Here is a 17,528-nt window from a genome sequence, read left to right on the forward strand (position 1 = left end):
CCTTCATAATCTTCCTTTCTTGTTTCAGATTTAGTGCTCTTAAGTGTCTGAATATTCAGTGCTGTCTCGCTTTCTTTTTTTTTTGTTCAGTTAAAGTTAATTAGTGTTCCAACATCTTGCATTGTCTCTCTTTCATGTTTCGTTCTGTTACAACTAGTTTATTGGCCGCATTATATTTTATGGTCTCAGCATTATGGCATTGTAATTCTGCCCACATTTTAGAATGTTTCCTATGTTGTCTTCCTTTTGTGTTTGGTTCTGACATGTCCGGTTGGTATCGTAATATTTATGTTACATTAAAATGCTGTTCCCTTCAACAATTGAGTATGTTGCTTTCATCCTTGTTTTTTCTTGTTTTGTTCAGTTAGAACCAGATTGTGTGCCACGATATACTGCAGAATCTCCCTTTCGTGTTTTCAACATTCTGAGTAATAAGTTTTCAAAAATATTAAGTATTGTCTTGATTTATTTTTATTTTTTTCAGTTAGTTAGTTTTCCACCCGTTGTCTACCTTTCATATTTTGTTCAGTAACAGCTAGTGTGCCTTCAACATACTGCATTTCACAATCTCACCGTCATAGCACTCCTTCTTCGATCCACATTTGAGAATGTTTCTTGTGTTTCCTTTCATGTTTTTTGTGTTATAGCCGGTTAGTGTTGGTATTGTTATGTTACATCATGTGGATGTTTTTACACGTTTTGCACATTTATATCTAGCTAGTGTTTCAGACTTATGAAACAGGGATGCACAATCAGACTTGTATTAGTGTCACTTTGATGTTTTGTTCTGTAGCTTGTTGGTGTTGGATTTTTTGTTACATTATGTGGTTGTTCCGTCCACACGTGAGTATGTTCCTGCGTCCTTGCCTTTTTTTGTTCTGTTCAGTTAGAACCAGTTGGTATGCTAGGATATACTGTAAAATATTCCTTTCGTATTTTGTTCATTATATAATAGGGGTGCGTATTTAAGCCTGTGTAAGAGTAGCTTTGATGTATTTGAATTCTGAAGATCCTGGTATGTTATTTCAATCTGTTTCCGTCCCCTTTACCGATTCCTTTTAAATCAATCCTTTTTCAAAATCTCATTACATGTCTACTCTTATGGGACCTACTCTCTGGCCAGACAGACTGCAACATCCAGTCAGACCCACATCAACACATTCCTCCATGAATGCCGATTTATCTTTTTTTCCAATCTTTTTTATTGTCCTGAGTGGAGCATCTTTGTGATAGCCTCATCTCGCTGTTTAAAGTTCTCTTCACGGCCAATTGGCCTGATACGCTACGCTTGTCTGCTGCTAATTGAACAGAGATGGAACATGGGCAAGGGAGATAAAGAGGGATTGAGGGGGTGGGTCAGTGTTACATTCAAGGCCTCATTGATTAGCTGCAATGTTTTTCTCTGGACGCTTACGAGCATTAAAGCTACATAAACGTCTATAATTGCTTCGTTTAGAAGCCGAGACACATTATCATGTTGCATGAGGGATTTCGAAATGAAATGCTCGTCGAAATCCTTGCAATCATTTCTAGAGTGTCTACTTCAGTGTTTTTCAACCTTTAAGTCACAATAAAAATCTCAAAAATGTTTAAAATTGAATTCTCAGTTTCATGTTTTGTTCGCTTTGTAAAGCTTAAACTATCTTGTTGCTGAAATTGACACTACAACGTTTTTCTGATAATTAGTGGTTGTTGTGTCATAGTGGTTTTTTATATCTACCTTGTTACACCAAAGTTTTATCAATTTTTTCTTGAAAAATAGAAAGAAAATGATACTATATAATAAAAACATGATCAGTCAGTGAAACATAATCATTTTTTTACTATGTACTAACCTTTTCTCTTTTGTAGAGGGATAAACTAAGAAAGTAATCATTGTAATCAGCAAAATTATGTGCAACAATTTTATTTTATTTGACGTATTATTTGTTTAATGCAATATTAAACAGCTTCATCAGACAGTGTAAGTTATCTCAAATTTATGAATGTACTACCTGTAGAGCAGATAATTAGGATATAAAAAGAAGGAAATACTTAAAATAAGAAAACGTTTGTGCTTTAGTCTATTACTTCAAATCGGGACTCAAAACCCACCCCTTCAGAATTGCGCTATACATAATTATCTGACTCACATTCTGCTTACCGTATTTTCCGCACTATAGGGCGCACCGGGTTATAGGGCGCACCCCCAAAAAATAGTTTTTAGTCCTATATCTTCCATAGATAAGGTGCACCGGATTATAAGGCGCTACAATGGGAACGTCGACAAAACAGTCAGATGATTCAGTCAAACTGATTACCCCCTTAACATTCCCAAAGCTTGCAAAGAAGCAAATACGTGTCGTAGACACGTGCGGATGCAGTGTCCGTACGATGTCACTCAAATGCATCGTTTCAAATATCATTCGGAAGGTTAAAGTCTTGGGATTCAAGAAATGCCAACCATTCATTAGTTTCTATTTTCTTTTTCGCTCGCAACTTTACTGTGCATATGACAATAAACACTTGGAATTGAGTTTAATTCACTCAACTCATCACAGCAACATCAAGATCGTTCTAAAACAAGATACCGGGAAAATATAAAGCCGCAGAGCTCACCTAAGTTCTCACGTTCAATAATGATACGCAATCATGGTCTTCTTACAACCGTGAGTGTAGTGAATCCAGGAGAGTAAAATGTTTACAAATACAGACTAATGAAACATGTTTCTTTATGGCGTAGTTTAGCAAGCTTGCTATTCAGCCATCTTTTTCGGCCAATTGCAGGGTTTGTTTTGGCCCTCTAGCCAATCCGAGGCTCCGAATAACTTCAGCCAATAGCGATCGATTTAACGGATGATTGACACATCATTTTTTGGCCAATTGCAGGGTTTGTTTTGGCCCTCTAGCCAATCCGAGGCTCCGAATAACTTCAGCCAATAGCGATCGATTTGACTGATGATTGACACATCTTTTTCGGCCAATTGCAGGGTTTGTTTCGGCCCTCTAGCCTATCCGAGGCTCCGAATAACTTTAGCCAATAGCGATCGATTCAAATGATGATTGACACATCGGTTAGCCAATGAAACGCCGGTATATAAATCCCAGCATACACCGCGGACTACTCCACGTTCGGAGGTAAATCGAGTCGGCGGCTGTTGCGTAAGTTGCGAGACCTTGCGATTTAATATTGAGCCACATATAAAGCGCACTGTATTATAAGGCGCATGGTCAGCTTTTGAAAAAAATGAAGACTTTTAGGTGCGCCTTATAGTGTGGAAAATACGGTACTTCTTTTAAACTCTACCTTGTTTTCATTTTGTAATTGTTACTTGCTTGCTTTTTTGTTTTTCAGCATTCGGTGTACAGCGACCTTGGGTGTCCTGAAAGGTGCTTTGAAGTAAAATGTATTAATATTATTGTTATTATTATCATTATTAGCGTTATCATTTGATTCATGTCTTGTTACAGTGCAATCTTAAATAGCTTTGTTAAACAAAATAATTTATTAAACTCACAAGCTGATAGTAACTTTAGACACCACTGCTCTAGTTGCCTTATTTACCAATGATTTAAACCCGAAACCTCAGAACCACGAGGCAGATGTGCTCGCCGCCATCCAACTCCACAACTGCAATTCTGGGATTCACTCCAGAGTATCACCTTAGCGTCAAGTGTCAATCACGCCTCTCCGATAGCGCCATGATTGCAATCGACACAGCGATGATGGAACCCAATCAAAAAACTCATGCTGACAAGCTCTTGGCTGTGCCTTTAAATTTGAATCTGATACTTGGAAGTTGTTTACGACAGATATTCCGACCTACCCTTCACCATCAATTCCGAAACACAATATCTTGCAAGATTTATACAGGTGCTTGAAATCCCTGAAAATGTTTGATTTTTAGTTTTGTGTTTTCAAAGTCAGGAAAATGCTTGAATTTTGCGTGAAGTACCTGAAAATGCTTGAAAGTGTTGCCATTGCCATGTTTTTTAGGCAGTCTGACTCTCTAGATCACAAGTGTCAAATAGGCGGCCCGCGGGCCAAATCAGGCCCGCTAAGGGATTGAATCCGGCCTGCGAAACAACACTCAGAGAAGCGCAAGAGAAAAACAAGCATCAGGTTGAAATATGTCAAAGCCAGGTGCCTCGAACAAAGACGCTGTACTTGTATTTCTTTCTCTCTCTCTCTTTCTCTCTCTCTCTCTCTTTTCCATCCCTTTTCTCACACTCTCTATTTCACTCTCTGTGTCTCTCTATTTATCTTCCTTTTTTGCTCTTTGTTTCTTTCTCTCTGTGTCTTTTTACCTTCTTTTGCTCTAACTTCCTTTTTTCCTTTTCTCTCTTTTCTCTTTCTCTCTTCCTACCCTTTGTGCTTTCTTTTCTCTTTTCTCTCCTTCTGTCTTTCTATTTCTCCTTGGATTTATTTCTTCCTCTCCCTTTCTTTTTCCCCTCTCTCACGACTTTTTATCTCTTTTGTTTCTCACGCTCTCTCCCTCTCTCTTTTTCTTTCTTTGTCCTGCCCTCTCTCCTTTACCCTCCCTCTTTCTCTTATTTCTTTATCTCTCTTTTTCTTTCTCTTTAATCTACTAGTCCGGCTCCCAACAGAATGTTTGTTCTATCGTGTGGCCCCCAAGTTAAAATGAGTTCGACAGCCCTGCTCTAGATCATGCAATAAATGAATCAAAAATGTAAAAAGTCTGTTTAAATGACGCCAACACGACTGCTATTGTCATTATGGCGTTGTCCTGTGAAGCGTCACCACCCTCTACTGGTCGCACCCAAGAGGATAGCTCTATTTAGAAAACCGTCTCTTTTGGCTTGGCTCACTGAGAAGAGTCGGATCTTTCAGTTCCCAAACACCTGTTTTTTATCTTTTTATAAATAGTTGAGTAAGAAGTGCCCTGCGATTGGCTGGCAACCAGTTCAGGGTGTCCCCTGCCCACTGCCCGATGATTGCTGGGATGGGCTCCAGCCCCCCGCGACCCTACTGAGGATAAGCGGTACGGCTAATGAGATGAGAGAGATGAGAGATGAGTAAGAAGTCATTTCATATACTGGACTGTCTCAGAAAATTAGAATATTGTGATAGAGTTCTTTATTTTCTGTAATGCAATTAAAAAAACAAAAATGTCATACATTCTGGATTCATTACACATCAACTGAACTATTTCAAGCCTTTTATTATTTGAATATTGCTGAATTTGGCTTACAGCTAAAGAAAACTCAAAAATCCTATCTCAAAATATTAGAATATCATGAAAAAGTATACAAGTAGGCTATTCAACTAATCACCTGAATCATCTAATTAACTCGAAACACCTTGCGAGGGTTTCCTGAGCTTTAAAAACACTCAGCTTGGTTCAGTAAACTAAATCACAAGTATGGGGAAGACTGCTGATCTGACTGCTGTCCAGAGGACCATCATTGATACCCTCCATCAGGAGGGTAAGACACAAAAAGAAATTTCTCAAAGAGCAGGCTGTTCACAGAGTGCAGTTTCAAAGCATATCCACAAAAAGTCTGTTGGAAGGGAAAAATGTGGCCGGAAACGCTGCACAACCAAGAGAGATGACCGCAGCCTTAACAAAATTGTGAAGAAGAGCCGCTTCCAGAATTTGAGGGAGCTTCAAAGACAGTGGGCTGAAGCCGGAGTCCAGGTATCAAAAGCCACAGTTCACAGACGTGTCCGGGAAATGGGCTACAATAGCCGTATTCCCATGGTCAAGCCACTTCTGAACTCAAGACAACGGAAGAAGCGTCTGACTTGGGCTATGGAGAAGAAGCACTGGACAGTTGCAGAGTGGTCCAAAGTCCTCTTTTCAGACGAAAGCAAGTTTTGCATTTCATTTGGAAGTCAAGGCGCCAGAGTCTGGAGAAAGGCTGGAGAAGAGCAAAATCCAAGTTGCTTGAAATCCAGTGTGAAGTTCCCACAGTCAGCAATGGTTTGGGGAGCCATGTTAGCTGCTGGTGTTGGTCCACTGTGTTTCATCAAGTCCAGAGTAAATGCAACTGTGTACCAAGAGATTTTAGAGCACTACATGCTTCCATCTGCTGAAAAGCTCTATGGAGATGAGGATTTCATTTTCCAGCATGATCTGGCACCTGCCCACAGTGCCAAAACCACCAGTAACTGGTGCACTGACCATGGCATCACTGTCCTTGATTGGCCTGCTAATTCCCCTGACCTGAACCCCATCGAGAATTTGTGGGGTATAGTTAAGAAGAAGATGAAAGACACCAGACCTACAAATGCAAATGAGCTGAAGGCCGCTATCGAAGCATCCTGGGCATCAATAACACCTCAGCAATGCCACAGGCTGATTGCCTCCATGCCACGCCGGATTGATGCAGTAATCCGTGCAAAAGGATTCCCAACCAAGTACTGAGTGCATCAATGGACATTTTCAAATGTTTGATTTAGTTTTGCTGTTATAAAATTATTTTTTTTACTTGGTCTGAGGAAGTATACTAATATTTTGAGATAGGATTTTTTAATTTTTTTTAGCTGTAAGCCAAAATCAGCAATATTCAAATAATAAAAGGCTTGAAATAGTTCAGTTGATGTGTAATGAATCCAGAATGTATGACATTTTTGTTTTTTTAATTGCATTACAGAAAATAAAGAACTTTATCACAATATTCTAATTTTCTGAGACAGTCCAGTATTTTGCACGGGATCCCTGAAAAAGACATAAATAAATTAAATTAATGAAAATTAAAAGAGTAACAGATCTACAAAAAAATTAAATACAAAACATTTTTAGCTCTTTACACACTAAACACATTTAAAGTTGAACACTAACACAAATTCCCCGAAAATGCAAAACAATAAAATGTAAACATTAACAAATATAAATGTATGATGAAATGGAACAAAAAATATATTTAAAACTCTATTTTAACCAGTTGTGTAATTGAAGAGTGGTCGGAAAATACCGGGCTGCAAACTAGTTGTGGGTTGTTTGGTACCAGGTTGCTCACAAAAGGAAAAAAATGCCTTATTTTTCATTCATATTGTATTTGTGCATACATGCAGAAAAATAACTCAAAGTGTGAGTGTGCGTTACCCCGTAGTTTTATAGAATAGAATAGAATAGAATATACCTTTATTGTCATTGTTACAAAATGGGTTAACATATTGTGACAACGAAATTGGGCATGACACTCCAGTTTTACACATTCACAGTGAGGTATGAGCCAAGAAGATAAAGGAACAGAGAAGATAAGGTTATAAAACAAGGGGGATAAGGCTATAGTTATCATTGACATGGTATTTACACAAGAAATGTCGGCATGTGGGATGTTACATACAGTGTTGTCGTGATACCGTTGGTATCGTAAGGGTTGTGCAATATTGCATTTGGTGCAAAGTCATCATAGTGCAAAAAATAGTCAGCATATGCATTGGTGCAAACATAGACAACATAGTGCAGAAAAAAGGAAATGGTCAGACATTGTGCAAGGTGAGCAGTAAACGTAGTGCAGTCGACATGTGCAAGAACATAGACATTAGTACCATTATATTCGTATGAGGTAGTGTTGGCACAAGTTTTCAGGTTTTTTGTGCTGTGTCTGTTTTGAGCAGTGAACAAACATAGTGCAGACAGCATGTACGTGAGTACCATTTTACATTCGTGTGAGGTAGTTTTTTGCAACAGTTTTCAGTTTTTTTGTGCGGTGTCTGTTCAGGGTGGTAATGGCTGTGGGGAAGAAGCTGTCTCTGAGTCTGTTTGTTTTTACTTTGTGTGACCTGTAGCGCTTGCCGGAAGGCAGCAGGTCGAAGAGGTGGTGGCCGGGGTGAGAAAAGTCCATGATGATGTTTTTATGATTGTATATACTTGTTTGACAAATATTAGTAATCTCATTTGCTCAGCAATGGATGCAACGACAATCGAACCCGGATCACGGGAGTGAAAGCCCCAATTCCTCGCCCTTATCCACTAGGATTGTAGATGTTGAAAGCAAATGCTTTAGTTTTTATCCTATCATCACATCTTTTTTACCGTGCCACACTGTATGATAAAAGGGGAAAGGAGTTTATAAACGACCATCTTTCACAGGCAGTCAGGTATGTTCCCCTAGATGTGAAAAAAAATGCAAAAAAAGCTGACTCAGCATTGTTTTCCTCAGACAGGCTCTCCCAGACCAGAACAACCTTGAATATTAACGCCATCTTTTACAGGCTGTCAGGTAGGTTATCCGAGATGTGAAAAATGCCTTAAAAAGCTGACTCGGCACTTTTTTGTTCTACTGACTCAGCATTATTTTTCAGAAATACATTTCTTTCTTGCATGCCAGAACAACGTTCAGTTCCAATAAAATGACAGTTAGAGAGTTGACCTATATGTGAAAGGAATGCTCCCCCCAAAAAGTCGACTCAGGAAGCCAGGTTTGGGCCTGGGCCCAACGTCTTACCTCTAATTGAATGTTTGTCTGAGTAAGTGAAGTAGGCGGGACTCAGCCATAGCTCAATTGAAGAGCTTCTATAATTTGTGCTAAGCACCTTTTGCCACGCCGCATAAAAGTGAAACAGATTACGTCCCTCTTTCGGGTAACTTTCTTAGAAGGACTCCCCCTAAGCATTGCTTAAACAAAGTATTCATCCGACGTAAATTCACCCTGGCTGGTGACTCAGCCGCCGTCTCGGTCCTGTTTACAGATCGGGCCTCCTCTGATGTGGACGTGAGTAGACGGGAGACGCCAGGGGGTTGCACCACTGCAGGACAAACTCGTAAAAGTTCCATTAACCCGGAGAACCTGTTTTCATCCGCCGGACAGCCTACGCAAACAAAGCGGCGCCGTAAAAACTTCTTCCTTCTTCCTCTGGATTTGGAGTCTCGTTTTCAGGTCTTTGGGCGTAGGGGATTGGACGTTTTAACGACAACGCTCTTGAGTGCCGCTCGGATGACCAATCAAACTTCTCAACCGAGTCAGTTTCGGCTCCCCGGCCCCTGAGTCAAAACCTGAAGACGCCACGGGGCCATTAAAGGAATGTCCTGCCACGTTTTGATGGCTTCTAAGTGCCGATCATCGACTTCCTGTTTGCCGACTGCGAATCGCCTACAAATAAATCGTGTACTTTGTTTTTCATTATTCAATTTAGCATCAAACTTGGATACGGGGGCCATTCAAAAGGCCGCTTTCTATACGAAGCGGCCCATGAACATTGTTGGCCGTGTGACTGAAAAACAGTAATTAGTTACAGTTACTAGTTACTTCATTTAAAAAGTAATTCCATCGCCCCCAGATTACTGACACTCAAAAGAAACGTGTTTCTCTTAATGATCAATCCTTATTTGAAACATGAGAAAAACAAAAATTAAACAAGTCAAAAAGACAAAACAATGTTAGCGTAACATAAAATAGGAATAGGAGTTCAATTTTACCCTACTCTGAAAGTCACTATTTACTAAGTACCTAATAGCTAATACCTCTTCATATTTTATGGTATGTGCAAAATTGAGAGCTTGAAAACTAACACCACTCGAAGATCCATCCATCTATCCATTATCTGCACCGCTTATCCTTGGAAGGGTCGCGGGGGTGCTAGTGCCCATTCCCAGCTATCATCAGGCAGTGGGTGGGGGATTCCCCTGAACTGGTTGCCAGCCAGTTGCAGTGTACACAGAGACAGACAACTCACTCGCTCATTTACACCTCGGGTCAATTTCGACCGGACAATTAACCTAACATGCATGCGTGTTAACCAGTGCGCTGCCGTGCCGCCCACTCGAAGAACTCCTTCTCATTTTTTTTCTCTGGGCATGGTGTATTGCATGGATAAAAAGACACAACTCCCAGTACACTTTTATCCTAAATTCCGTGCTAACGTCTGTCCCATTGATTTTGTTCTTCCTATATAAGCCATGCGAGTGTCTGCACCGATACCTTGTATCGATACTTGCCAATCTCCAAATATAACCATTCCTAATCATTGTCATTTTGTTGAGATATTACATGGGATCAAATATAGTTTCATCTCAAGGCAGGACTTATTTTGACAGTATCACTTACTGATACGTTTAAAGTTATTAGACACGCAAAATAAGGAGAGAACATATCAATGGATTTTGAAATAGGTTACAAAAGCAGAAGGAAATCAAAAAACAGCAACTTAATGAGCCAATAGTGACAATGATGTTTACGGCTCATAATAGTCAAAATACGAACTGGCAACCTATGGAATCTCCTTTGCGTTTTTCCAATATTAAAACAGAATAAAAGTATCCGTTACGAGAAAAAGTTATGTAAATGTTAACGACCAATACAAAGCATTCCCTTCTAGTCTTTTATGATTGTTTGCCACCAAAAAGGAAGGCAGGTCGACTCTGTAAACAACATCATGGTAGGACGAGCACACATACACACACACACACACACACACACTTGACCTTACCTCTACCTTGTCAGTCAGCCCCCGTTTTACGGCTTTAAGGAGGTTTGCAGCTAGCCAAAAGAGTGTTAGTGTGCTTTCAAATCATCCATTAGGCCACTAAGCACATGCTCTTAGCTCTTCTTCTGATGCCCTCGCTATCTGGTACCGCTATCTCCGCCTGCTCTTTTTCCCATGGTGTAACCTTACCTCCCTAATTTAGCATGCAACCCTCCAAAGAGCGTCCTCCCTGAGAAAACTAACGTCGCAACGGACATCCGTTTGTAACTTTTATTCTTTTTGTTGCATTGGTATCACTACGATCCGATTAAATTTCTGTTTCTATATGCTGTTATTGATTTTTCTCAATACAATTTACAAGCTAAGATACTTTTGCATTTTTGGGAGGTTAGCTATAGGCACAGAGAGCAGTATTTGTTAAACACAAGACCTTGAAGGTGCCCTGAGACATCTTTGGTGTCATCAAATTGGTGGAAATGTGTTAATTAATCAAAGAAATGTGTAGTTTTCAAATATATCTATTATTTATTTCTGTGAACAGAGGAGTATATCAATACTGTGAACAGAGGAGTATATCAGTTGCTTCTGTGACAACATGGCGGCGCGCATGGATGCTGCTGCGGCTAGTTGCTCTCCAGCTAATCTTCTATTTATTGCCGTTCTCTGGTCTTTTAAATGTTTAAATCTAAGCTTAAAACTCCCTTCTACTCCGTAGCATATGAATAACCTACTCTTCTCGTCGGCTGAAAAATAGTCTGTGTAATATAGTGCAATAATCTGTGAAGCCCTTTGAGACTCTTCGTGATTTAGGGCTATACAAATAAAAATGACTTGACTTGACTTGAATAGCTAGGCCGTGGCAGATCGCTAATTTTCTGATTTTCTCTATAGTTCACGGTTCATGGATTCCTAAATTGCCAAGGTGTCCGGGGCACCAATAAGGCCCAACTCTGTACTGCTTTCTCCACTGTTGATGATTCCTGTCCTGTTGGGTTGTGGCAAAGTTAACACCAGTTTTTGTCTGGGCACTGCCGACAACAGTTCTTCAAAGGGTCCAATGTGCCACACGAATCGATGCTGTTGCGCAACGTTTCGATTGTCACATGGGCTATGTAGCCAATGCCTTCCCGTAGCATCGCATTTCCATGGCTTCGATTTTATTTACAGTTTTGCTGTAAGTGTCTATGTCTCGCAAGCTTAGACGAAGATGGAAGTAACCAGTGCTTGCATAAGTCTGATCTTTGATATCACTGTTATGTTCTTGTCGTTCCAGATGGGCTTGTGTTTAGCAGGTGCGGCTGTGGTTTGAGCAATACTGGCCATTATTTCTAGATCCATCTTCTGATATGAAAGCTCCAAAATATTTCAACTTACGTTCAGCTTTAAACTTTTGGTAATTGGTGGTGATATTTGTGGGGATTCTTTGGGAGTTGTTGGTCATTACTTTTGTTTTCTGTACTGATTTTCATCCCACAATGGGTTTATACTTTGTCAAGGCAAATGAACACATATCTAAGTTCCTTTTTTTCTCCCGACAATACCATTAGCACAACAGAGGTTAGTGACGTTGTATCCCCAATGCTGACTGTACTTTCATGTCGGTCCAGAGCCCCAGTCATGATCCTCTCCAGGAAGATTTTAAATATAGTTAGAGAGATCATGCAACTCTGTGTCACACCGACTGTGGTTTGGGACCACTCTCCAATTAAAGTTGACTAATGGAATTGGCATGCAGTTGTTCAATGCTCTGAACGCGTTTCTGGCCCATGTTGTACATCAGCATGATGGCCAACACGGCGGCTTGCCAAACTCTTTTGAAATTCACCAAGACGCGATAGAGTTTTCTCTGGTGTTATTGAAACTTCTCATACAGGATGCGCAAATCGGTTCTGTGGTGTTCCTTCACTACCTGAAATCTGCCTGTTCTTGGGCTGGAATATTTTCAGCCTTTTGTTTCAGTCTTCTCAGTAGGACCTTCAGCATCATTTTACTTGCATGGCTGATGAGACTGCGGGTCCCGTTGTTGAAGCATATTTGGAGGTTCCTTTTACTTCTTAGCATAATCATTAGCTATTTTGTCCATGCAGATGGCCACTGTCCTGTTTGCCAGATCTTTCTGCAAATTTTTGTCAAGATGTCTATAGTTTGGGTAAATAATTTTGGCAGCAATTTGGAGAAGCTAATACTTGACTAGTGCCACATGATCATACTCAACAAATTCCTGCTATCCAACTTGCAGTTGTCACAAAAAAGCGGTCCAACTTTCCGGTGGCCTTCGTCCGCAGCGGTTGCCGAGCGGTAAACGCAGTAAAATAAAACGAAGCGGACGTGTCCGCAGAACCGTTGGCTGCCGAGTGGATCGTAAAATAATAACGTGGCGTCGTAAAGCAAAGTGCTTATTAAATCGTTTTTCAAACAATATTCTTTCACGCGATGCAATTCCGCCGGAGCCCCCGTGGAACCGAAGCGATATGATGTGAAGAGCAGCTGGACAATCAAAATAACATTTCAATCATGGGAATTCTTCACTTTTATTTCATAAAATAATATCATAATATTAGCGGCCATTAAAAATACATGTTAAAGTATATCACGACACTTATTTCTAGATAACGAAAGGCAGTCGATACCAGTATCGGTTACCTTCTTGGGGCTAAGTACAAATGAAACACATTAGTTTTAAAGGAATTGCGATACAGTAATCCCTCGCTGTATTACAGTTTCAATACTTTGCAGATTTTTAATTGAATTGAACTGTCTTTATTGTCATTGATATCAACATACCGTGGATTGTGTTCTGCAGCAGACACTACACAGTTAATTCTATCACACGGGCAGGTTGGGGAGGGCTTTGTGTGAGGGGTGGGCGTGACTGTATTTGTATGGGAACTGTGATAGGCTGGTGTATGCTGTCAGTCAAAAAGCGGGGTGGGCAAACGAGTCAATGTGTCCACTCAAAACAAACAGCAAGGCGTTAGCTAGTATTTTAGTTAGTTACATTGAAAATAAACGTATCAATTGAATGAACTAAAAGAAAAGTCAAAAGAGCACAAAAAAATGCTGATCACCACCAGGTGCTCTGTGGATTCTCAGTGGGTCCGGAAAGAGACTGAGCCCAGAAGGGGCGCTTGGGGGTGGTCTCACCAGAGAGTAATTAATTGTAGAATTGCCACTGTAAGCATGTTTCAGAAGAAACCAATTTAACAAGCAGGGGTGAAGGAATGTCTGATTTAATTAACTTATCATAATCCAGGTCATTCCATCTCTAACTGAATGATGGTTGTAAAGTATGTGTTTGACGACTGCAACATTATATTGGTTGTTATGGTCTTAAAGGACGAACTATACACGTGTGAAAAGGCGAATGAGCACCCCTAACAAATGGTGGATTCGTGGTTAAATTGCGATCCTTTACAATAATTCAGCATGTTTTTGTAATTGTCTTCTTTTTTTCATTTGGAAAAAAAATCGTACTTGGCAGTAAATAGCACAGATAAAGACGCCGGTCGGAATGACTTTCATACGTCCTCACGAAATGATTTTGGAAGCCCGTTTAAACAGACGAAGGTCTAAATTGTCTATCTTGTGCGCGCATTAATTTCCCATTCGTCATCATTAGGCTGTGATTGGGTCATGCACGCCTCCGCCGACCGGCGACGTGGTCCTGCCGTAAATTAGGGCGGGGTGCAATTTGTGGAATTGTGTATGCCGGTTTGGGACATCTGCACTGCACCGCCCTTAATACAAATGATTTCGGAGTTTTTTTGTTTGTTTTTGTTTTCCTTTGGGGGCGGCGGGGGTTGTTTGCTGTGGGCCATTTTTAAAGACCATCTAATACCATATCTGTCATCCTCAGCCAATTGCTCCCCTTACTAATAATATCAGTTCCCATAATATACAATAATAATTATATTCACTCAAAGCATGAAAGACTATGTCGAACAGGGGTCTCAAACTTGATTTCCATGGGGTCTACTGGAGGGTTGATAAGAACATATCACTCTCAAATATCTTTTAGGACAAAACGTCAATATAAAACGAGTTTCAAAATTTAAAAACATATATTGAGAATCTGTAAGAATATCAATCATTCAGGAAAGACTACATAAGTGAGTTGAAAAATTACGAATTATTGTAATTTAGATTCTAATGTATGTCTTTAGCCTGCTATTTTCTGAACATGAACTGTTCTGAGCATCGCTACTTGCAAATTCATTTATCGGAACAATTAAAAGTGGGGTGCGTCCTTTGAGGTGTTAGTTAAAACTTGAAGGTAGAATCATTTCTTTATTAGGTGTTTGTAAACAATGCCCAACTGAGTTCAGATAGCCTTTATTAAAACATTCCAATCCATCTGCTTTTTTCTTACTTTTAGCAACACTGTTCGGGATGCGCAACACATTAGGACGCAGGAATGAGGGGGAGTGATAGTGACTTAATGCTCGTCCCTACGGTTATTTGTTAGTGTAGCATGAAAACGGTGAAAGTAAGAAAAAACCTGTTTCAAGTAGTGCAAACGCCAACCAAAACCCCCAAAAAGATGTATAAAGAAGAGTCCATTCGAGGGCGTCGAAAAAATTCACGTACTTGCACACGTCACACAAGCAGCTAGACAAAGGCTGCAATGATGATTTAAGCCTGAAGATGGCACCAGCGAATAAAAAACTTTCGAATTCCGTACAGCACCTTTAAGTTCTGTGACGTATAGGACGAAACAAATGCAGCCATGTTGTGTTTCGTGACAATGGTCAAGCAGATAAAACATGTTTAACACAAGGCAGAAACTCACCATAAGTTATTGTGAGGTGCATCCACTGTTCTTTGAGCTTCAGTTCAACAGCTGTGTCTTTCTACTCTCTGAAGGGAGCATCCGAATCGTTCCCTTACATAAAACTTACTTATGAAGGTATGGAATTTGGAAGTTTTATACACGCTGATGAATGACAATACAAAGGAAATTATTATTATTATTATTATATTTGGGCTTTTATTCACCAATGCAGCCTCCGTCAAGCAGTTGCATGTGCAAGTATGTGCATTTTGTAGACACGCACAAATAAACTCTTCTTTTTTTCATCTTTGTGGTGGTTTGGTTTGGCGTTGAACCAGTCATTTTCTTACTTTTACCATTTTTATGCTAGACTGGGAAAAAACTGCAATGACACACATGAAGTCACTCTACAACCAAGCACGCCTCCTTTTCTCCACACCTTATGTGTTGCACATGCCGAAAAGCGTAGCTGGAAGTAAGATAAGAGCAGTCAAGTGCTATGAAGGCTCTTTGAACTCACTTGGGCTGTGTTAGCACATAATTAATAGAAAAATGTTTGCTTTTTAGGGACACCTCAAACAACGTCCCCCACCCTTAAGGTGGAGGCCTCACAATATAATCCTGCAGACCCCTAATGTAGAATAAAAACCAAGATAATTTGTGTAAACAGGTTTATTTTAGTTAGTTTAGTTTCTAGATTCTAGTTATTTCCCAACTTGCAGTAATTCAATGTTGCCTATTGTACGAAGCAGTGTATTGTGTAACGTTTCCCCCCCCCGGAAATTTTTCTTATACGGAGTGCACAATTTAAAATAATCAAAACAAAAGGCGTAAAATGCGGGAGAATCGCATACATTGACGGATTCGATGGTTATATTTAATTGGTTTAACGCCTCGTCCATTCGACTTATAATTTGTCCAAAGTAAGAAAAATAAAAAATAAATAAACTCATACACCTGAGATTTTATTTTTTCTATTTAATGATCACGCATAGAGCAAGATAGTATACATAAATCAACCGGAGAGACACGCACGCCTTAAACGGCGTTTTATTCTGAACATATGCATTTTAATCAGTGCGGTCACACTTACAAGAACTGCACTTAATAAGGCCATCAATCAAAATTAAATGGGTGCAGGGGTCTTATATCGTCACGCATGGCCGCAAAACTGTCAGATTATAGGACGCACCGTGAGGATGAGCTTCCCACGACAATTTTCTTGTTGTTGCTCAATCTCCATAACCTGATTTTGTTGCTAGAAGTAGTCATGTAAGATCTTTTTAATAAATGTAAATGTTTTTGACTGCTTGAAAACGAGCGATATCAAATATAGGATGCATTTTTCAAAATGCCTTATTCGATAAGGTTAATTTAAGACCGTGTTGTTAAAATTATTGTTTTAATGTACGAAGTAAAAAGATAGAAAAAACATATACAACCATGTTTATTTGCACAAAATACATGCGCCTAATTGTAGCAACCAGCATGTCTATGAATCAATTATTATTTTTTTAATATATATTTTAAAATCGATTCCTGTATCTCTATTAATTGTCCAAGGAAAATATCAACCAATTGAGTCAATCCCCTCCAGGCCACATCGACCAAATAACAGAAAAAAATAGAGGGACCAAGGGAGCTTTTACATGAAACACACAAAAACAAGATTATAAAAAATAAAACCCTGACTGCTCCACTTTAATGGCCATTTATTGCGAATGAGATCCTTATAACAGAAAATCAATGAATTGAAAAAGACATAAATATACACAAAACTGTTTCAGCAATTTGGATATAATAGAAAATAAGGAATCACTGGAATACAAACTTTTGTTTTAGAAGTGTTTGATTGTCCTTTCCAGGGGCGTAGGTTTGGTCTTGGGATTGGAGATGACAGAGCGCATTTTAAGTGATCACATAAAAACAAAACAATGATAGTTCTATATTAGTGGAGACATAGCATATTTTTTAAAGTAATCACATAATAATGGTGGGGACAAAACAATGATTTCATGATATTGGTGAGGAAATAGCGCATTAAATACATACGGCAATTTTAAAGTTATCACATATTGGTGGAGACAAACTTTGAATTGCTCGATATTGATGGTGACACGTCCCCTCCCACCATGCCAAAACTACGCCCTTGGTCTCCTCTCCATCTTGTGCCCGAATCGTCTCCCCAGGCGCCTTGTTACCCTATTGCGGACTCCAAATTCAGCAGCTCCTATACATATTTCATAATTTCTTTTGCACACGGCCGGGATCCCCTCTAATGAGACGCCTAACAAATCCATACCTGTCGAGTGTTTTCCTCGCATTTTATTCATTTTTTGATCATTTAACACTGTGTATGATTTGCACGAGGAGAAAAAAAAA

Source organism: Urocampus carinirostris, chromosome 2 (assembly GCF_059441175.1).
Source record: "Urocampus carinirostris isolate Australia breed hairy pipefish chromosome 2, RoL_Ucar_1.0, whole genome shotgun sequence".
In the NCBI taxonomy this organism is placed as follows: domain Eukaryota; kingdom Metazoa; phylum Chordata; class Actinopteri; order Syngnathiformes; family Syngnathidae; genus Urocampus; species Urocampus carinirostris.